The sequence below is a fragment of the Solanum pennellii genome, chromosome 1 (assembly GCF_001406875.1).
Source record: "Solanum pennellii chromosome 1, SPENNV200".
Classification (NCBI taxonomy): Eukaryota; Viridiplantae; Streptophyta; class Magnoliopsida; order Solanales; family Solanaceae; genus Solanum; species Solanum pennellii.
Window position 1 is genome coordinate 55,895,801 of NC_028637.1, and position 6,287 is coordinate 55,902,087.

General features: G+C 35.4%; 1 pseudogene; it reads left to right on the forward strand.

The window, feature by feature from the left end:
• The first annotated feature begins 3,969 nt into the window (after positions 1-3,969).
• On the forward strand, positions 3,970-4,977 carry LOC107031986 (annotated as a pseudogene).
• Positions 4,978-6,287: the final 1,310 nt, after the last annotated feature.

Consider the following 6,287-nt stretch of genomic DNA (forward strand, 5'->3'; position numbering starts at 1 on the left):
CCCAGGTTTGCTTCACCTACCACTCTCGTATTTTAATTTTTTTTTGCATTGGGGACAATTGCATGTCTTTTGTTGGGGGTGGGGTAAATGGAAAGTGAGTGCTAGGGTGAATCTGAGTATCCCAATTCACTATCCTCTTTTGGGGTTTTCTTGCCTGTGTTCTTTTTCCCCATGAAACTGATTATTTTTACTGTTGAACCGGCATGTCTATATCTTGTGTACATAGTTTAACTCTGAATCAAGATGGCTAAAATGATATCCTGATGAAATGAAAATGATGCATGACTAGGCATAGTAAATGATAAATGTGTGGCTCTAAGCATGACAAAGAGATACACCACTGCATGATCCTAAGTCTAAAATTTGAACTAGGTGTCTGATAATCTGGTAGAGTAATGAGATGTCAAGTGAGTGTGAGGAAGATTTGAATAGTCCACTATTTGTACTGATCTAGAACTTTCCTGGTTAGTCATGCTAAAAGTAAGCTGTAATAGACAATTAGGAAAGAATCATAGGCCCTTGTTCAATATAGCCCATTTTTAGCCTAACTAAAAAACCAAATGAAATGAATCCTTCTTTGATCCAGATGATTTGAGCTTAAACTCGACCTTTCTTTTTCACCTCAACTGATCTATTCTGGAAATAATGTGTTGCCCCTGGTCCCTTCTTGGACATGTGCACCTCAGCTTATGCCAAAAGCATAAGTTGAGGGTGGCTAATGCAGTAAACAACCTTTTTATGGCCCTGACCCAACTTTGGGTATTGTGTACTTTGACTCATGGCAAAGCCATGAGTTGAGGGTGGTTTTTATGAGGAATTCTCAGGAAAGAGGGGTTGAAAGAACAAAGAGAGAGAAAGAACAAAAGTAAAATGACTCAAGAATCAGTTGAAACAAGAGTCAAATAAAAAAATACAATAAATACAAGCAAGAAAAGAAGAGAGTCACTTATACAAGCAAGAAAGAGGGGAAAATAGCAAGGTGAAAGAATATGAGAAACTGGGCAAAATAAAATGATGAAAAGAGGTATGTTTAGCCGATTTGTCAAGGAGGGAAAAAAGTTACTAAAGTATACCTAAATATACCCTACCTGACCCTGAGCCTATGTTACAAGCTAAGAAAGTCCTATCATGATCCTAAAAGTTGTATAGCGAACTTAAAGCAGTGAAAATAAGGGCAATCTTATGGCAATATGTATGAATGAGTTGTGAATTTGATCGGAGAGTGAGTGTTGAAAATTTATCCTTATACTCAAACTTAAATCATTGTGTGAAAAAATGAGGATGTTTTTTTGAAGTGAGGACACTAGCTGCAATACCGGAAATATTAGCACCTCGGTGAAAAATTGAAGAGGATAGGAGTTAGTCAGTGGTGAGTCTCTGTCATGGTCTGATTCCACATAATTCAAGCCTAATAGTGATAACATGCATAAATATGATGAGACTGATCGGGATTGATAGCCAAAAGATTGTGAAAGATAAAAACATGGATACTATTTTACAAAGATTTTGTAGTGAGTCATAGTGCATCGCTTGAGGACAAACAACGAATATAAGTTGAAGGTGTTGATATACCGTGGTTTCACGATATTTTTAATGCTCTTTCATTAAGTTTAGTGTGCGTCCAAAAGCCTTTTTGTAATAATATTTATGTAAGTTTCTCTTTATTTGCAGGAAATTTGTCTAAAGATCAACGCGGAAGTTTTTGAGTATGAAATACAGAAAAGTACCACCTACGGAGCTTGTGACGGTCCGTCGTGCCTGTGACTGTCCGTAAGTGGCTTCGTAGTTAAGATACTGAAGGAAGATGGGGAAGTCTGACCAAGTATGGGGTTACGAAGTGCGTGACGGACCGTCGTAGCCATGACAGTCCGTTCTGCAGGTTCGTTGTGATGATCAGAGAAGTAGTACCAGTACCCATATACCAAAGAGCTTAAGTGTTATGGAACGAAGACCCTCGACGGACCGTTGTGCTTCTGAAGATCCGTCATACCTGCCGTTGAGGGTAATTAAGAGAGCAGAAGAAGAATTTGCAAAGTATGGGACGACGGAGTCCATGACGGCCCATCGTGACCACGACGACCCGTCGCGAGGTCCGTTCACCCAGCGGCCTTTTGACAGATTTTCAGTAAATAGAGTCCTCCTTTGTTTAGGGTTTTGTTTTTTATAAATAGTTTGAAAAACCTTGTTTTTGGGGTTAGACTCTTTATTGGAAAAACACTTTTATGTCATATTCTTTGTTAGTAGATTAATTTGGATATTAGACTTTGGATTGTACACTTTTCTCTGGATTTTATTATTGGTGATTTTGTCGATTAATCAAGTAAATTTCTGGACTTTATTCTTTCTCATTGAAGTAAGTTCATGAACTCTTATATTATATATATGAATATTGTGATTATGACTATGGGTAACTAAACTCCATAACTAGGGTTGTGGGAACCATGGGTGAATAATAAGATAAAATCTAACTAAAATAACAATTCTAGAACAGTGTCTTGCATGTATTGATAAATCTTTCGCTTAGAAGTCTTTTTAACGGATGGCCAACGTTAGAACTCGCCTTAATGTTACTTGCCGGACAAAGGAGGTAGATAATAGGAAAAGAAATATCAACATAGATTTAGTGTGTAATATCTAATAGGCTAGTATTGATTGGTATGAGGTAATAACTTAGTCAAATATCGAATACGATGCTTAATATGAAGTAAAGGTAAGAATTAGTATAGCAACACACGTAGCCGGACCAAGCTGCGGAGTGAAATTTTATAGATGCTGGACCAAGGATTTAGAAATACATAACTTATCACTTTGCATGCAAGATACTAGGAAAGAATTGTTACAGTTAGAATTATCAAGTTAGGGACCTGTGGGGAACACGTAAACCCTAGTTACTTTTATTAATTGATTAAACTCCAACATTTGAATATGTTTGTTGTGTCCTTTAATTTCGCTATTTATTTTCATTAATTTAGCAATAAAAACCCCCCTTTTATTGTCTTTGTTTCTAAGAAAATAATTGACTAAATAATAGTAATAATAGATTGAAGTTAAGTCTGAATTATTTTCCTCGTGGGAACGATCCCAACCTCATTAGTTGGGTTCTTTACTTGATATGACCGCTTTATTTCTTATTTGAGAAGTAAGTTTGAGCGTTATCATTTGCCAATGCCAAATCACTAAGACCCATTTGAATTGGTTTTTAAAAAGTAACTTTTAAGTCAAAAAATAAAAGTCAAACTTAAATGACTTTTAAGTATTAAAAATAAAGTAGGACGACACCTACTTTTGGATTTAAACATTTTTTAAGTCATTCTAACTTATTTTAAGTAATTTTTAACTTCGTCAAACACTTTAAAAAGATAAAAATGACTCAAAAATAAGTTTGACCAAGCCAATCCAAACAGGTTCGAAAGATATTATCTTATGAAATTATAATTCTTTGCTACATCAGCTTCAAAATGTACATCGGGAAGCACAAGGGATATGTTCAGAGGACAAAAATTATTTCCCAAGCTCCCTGCTTCGTCTCTCTTAAATTTATGTCTCTAGTTGCCTATCTTTTGGGATATTCGAGCTTAAAAAACATATAACAATTGTATAATCACTATTTATTTGGGGGGGGAAAGCTACTTGTGATTACCTGGTTAATTTAGTAACCATATAAGTAATGGTTGTGTATAGGTTTTAGACTTGATAAAGAACTAATATTTTTTTGTTTCATATTTATATGTGCTATATTTAAATTTCATTTCCACAAGAGCTGATATTTCTGATAAATCATCTTATTACTAGATTTTCTATAGGATAAAATTATTTTCAGTATGATGATGGTATCAAATGACCTCAAACGAAGAATTAGGGATTCATATAGCCGATTTCAACTTATTGAGGCATAGTTATTATTGTTGATTTCATCATTATGATGTATCCTCTGTCTTCTTTTATTTCCAGTTTTGGCGAGGAAAGTACATGGAAGGAATATTTAAGCAAGCTACTTATGAACAGTATAGTGATCTCTTGAATCGCCAAAAATTATCTTCTGAACTTGAGTTAAAGAGACAACATGTAAACGAAGTTAATAAGGTGCCATAAAATTGATCAATGTTAATTCTTTTGTTCCTTTCCTTCCTAATGTTTTCCTCATCACTTGAATTTTCTCTTTTTTGTAGAGCTTAACAAACTAGATGATTGAATTGGAGTGACATTATTTTAACACTCTCAAGTTGAATAAGTTTGGTCATGCTGATGGGATACAAAAAAGTAAAAGAGGTTTCCAGGGTATGCCTTGACAACCTAGGTATTGGGTTTTTCCCGCTCTCTTTCGATACACAAATAGGTTTATCTTAGTTATAATTGTCTATTTTTTACTCTCACTTCACTATCATTGCATGTATTGCTTCCTGGATTCTTTTCCCGAGAATAATAAGATTGCTTTTCCATCCTTCATTCCCTCTATACAAGAACTTTTTTTCCATCTTTAGTGAACATTCGAGCTAGTTGCATTTTAGGAATTTCCTTTCCTTACACAATTTACGTAATAGAATGAATACACAGCTATCAGTAGCAGAGCAGCTTTCTAAAAGTCTCTCGAAACTGATAACTGATTTCAGCATAGATTATCGTGAAAAAGGTCAGAATGTTAAAAAGGAATAGTTTGAAACAATAAGTCAATCCTATGATGGTGCCTCTGATAAATCTCCAGTTAGTAAAAAGGGTGTAAATACACCTTTCAACAAGGAAGTATCAGTCTTTCTTGCTGTTAATGATCCAACAGAAAGCAGACAAGTCCTGTGACAAGCTCTGAAGCAAAGACAGCAACGAGATTCCGTGACTCACTTAATGGGGTAATATTCTAGCCTTCTCTTGAAATGCTGATGAAATTTCCATTTCCAAGTTGATACCTTGATCACCTTTAGGTGGGCTGTTGCTTTGTTGCGTAAAACGTCATATTTCAATATGAGTAGTTGCTGCTGTTAAATATTGTTGATATTACCACTTAAACCTCATTATTTCATTTATTGGGCACATGAGGATGCGACTATTAACACAACTACGTAGTATAATGGAAGGCCTCGGGCGCTGATGGATTTACTTTGGCTTTCTTCCAACATTGTTGGGGTAGAGTTAAGAGCAATATTATGGAGACCATCGATGAGTTTCACCAAAGAGGGGAGTTCAACAGGAGGTTAAATGCTACATTCATTGTCATTACTCCTAAACGGGAGGGAGCTACGCACTTTGGGGACTATAGTCATATTAATGTAGTGTGAGGCATTTAAAAGATCATATCTAAGGTGCTTTCTAGTAGACATAAAAAGGTTCTGAATGAGACTGTTTCATCTTCACATAATACTTTGGTGGCATTAACCATTGGTTGTAGAAAAATAGGAAGACATAACTGTTAGAATATGTGCGTCCACTACCAGTCAACGGACTAGGTCTCTTGACACAGTAAAAATAGTGTAGAAGATTAAAAAATATGGAGAACACAACACAGGCAGGTACATGGGAACCTCCTTGCTCAAGGGAGTAAAACCACGATCTTGTTGCATAATATTTACAACCATCTTCACTAATCTTCTCAAGCAAAAGTGAAAACCAGTTACAACCAATGTGAGAAAAAGTTATTAATCTCACAATCAAGTAATCTACCTATTACATGAAGAGCCCAAGTAGATACACCCTGAGAGCATACCCCAGATTAAACCGGCGTCTTCATCCTCTCAAAGGACTCAGACAAGCCCTTAGCATTCGCCATAACATGTGATCAGTAAAAATTGCGGAAAATTTAAAACTTTTACATTCTACTTGAAGTATACTTAGACTTCAAACTTTCCATTCATATACATAAGACCATCTATGGAGTGCAAATCTGGACTTAGACAATACATAGTCAATCTGCCATATAGGCCTTGATACAAAAAAATCGAAAGAACATGATGGAAAATAGGATATTCATAATATCCACTGAGGTCTTCGTAAGATGGAATATAAATAATAGTGTCCCAAAAATGAGGACATATCAAGACATGGAGAAAGAGTTCCAAGCTTCTTCAAATTGACCTCCTTAAACTTCAGTAGCCGGAACCTACATTTGTAGTAATATAAAGTGATGGGGTTAGTATGCCATGTTTACTAAGTATGGGTATATGCACATAACACTTAAGGACATGCATGAAAAAGAATCATTTATCATATGTTTAGAAAATGTGCTAAGTCATGTAAATGTCTTTAATGCACATACCATTGAACATATACAAGTCAAGGATTCCATCAACATAAAGCAT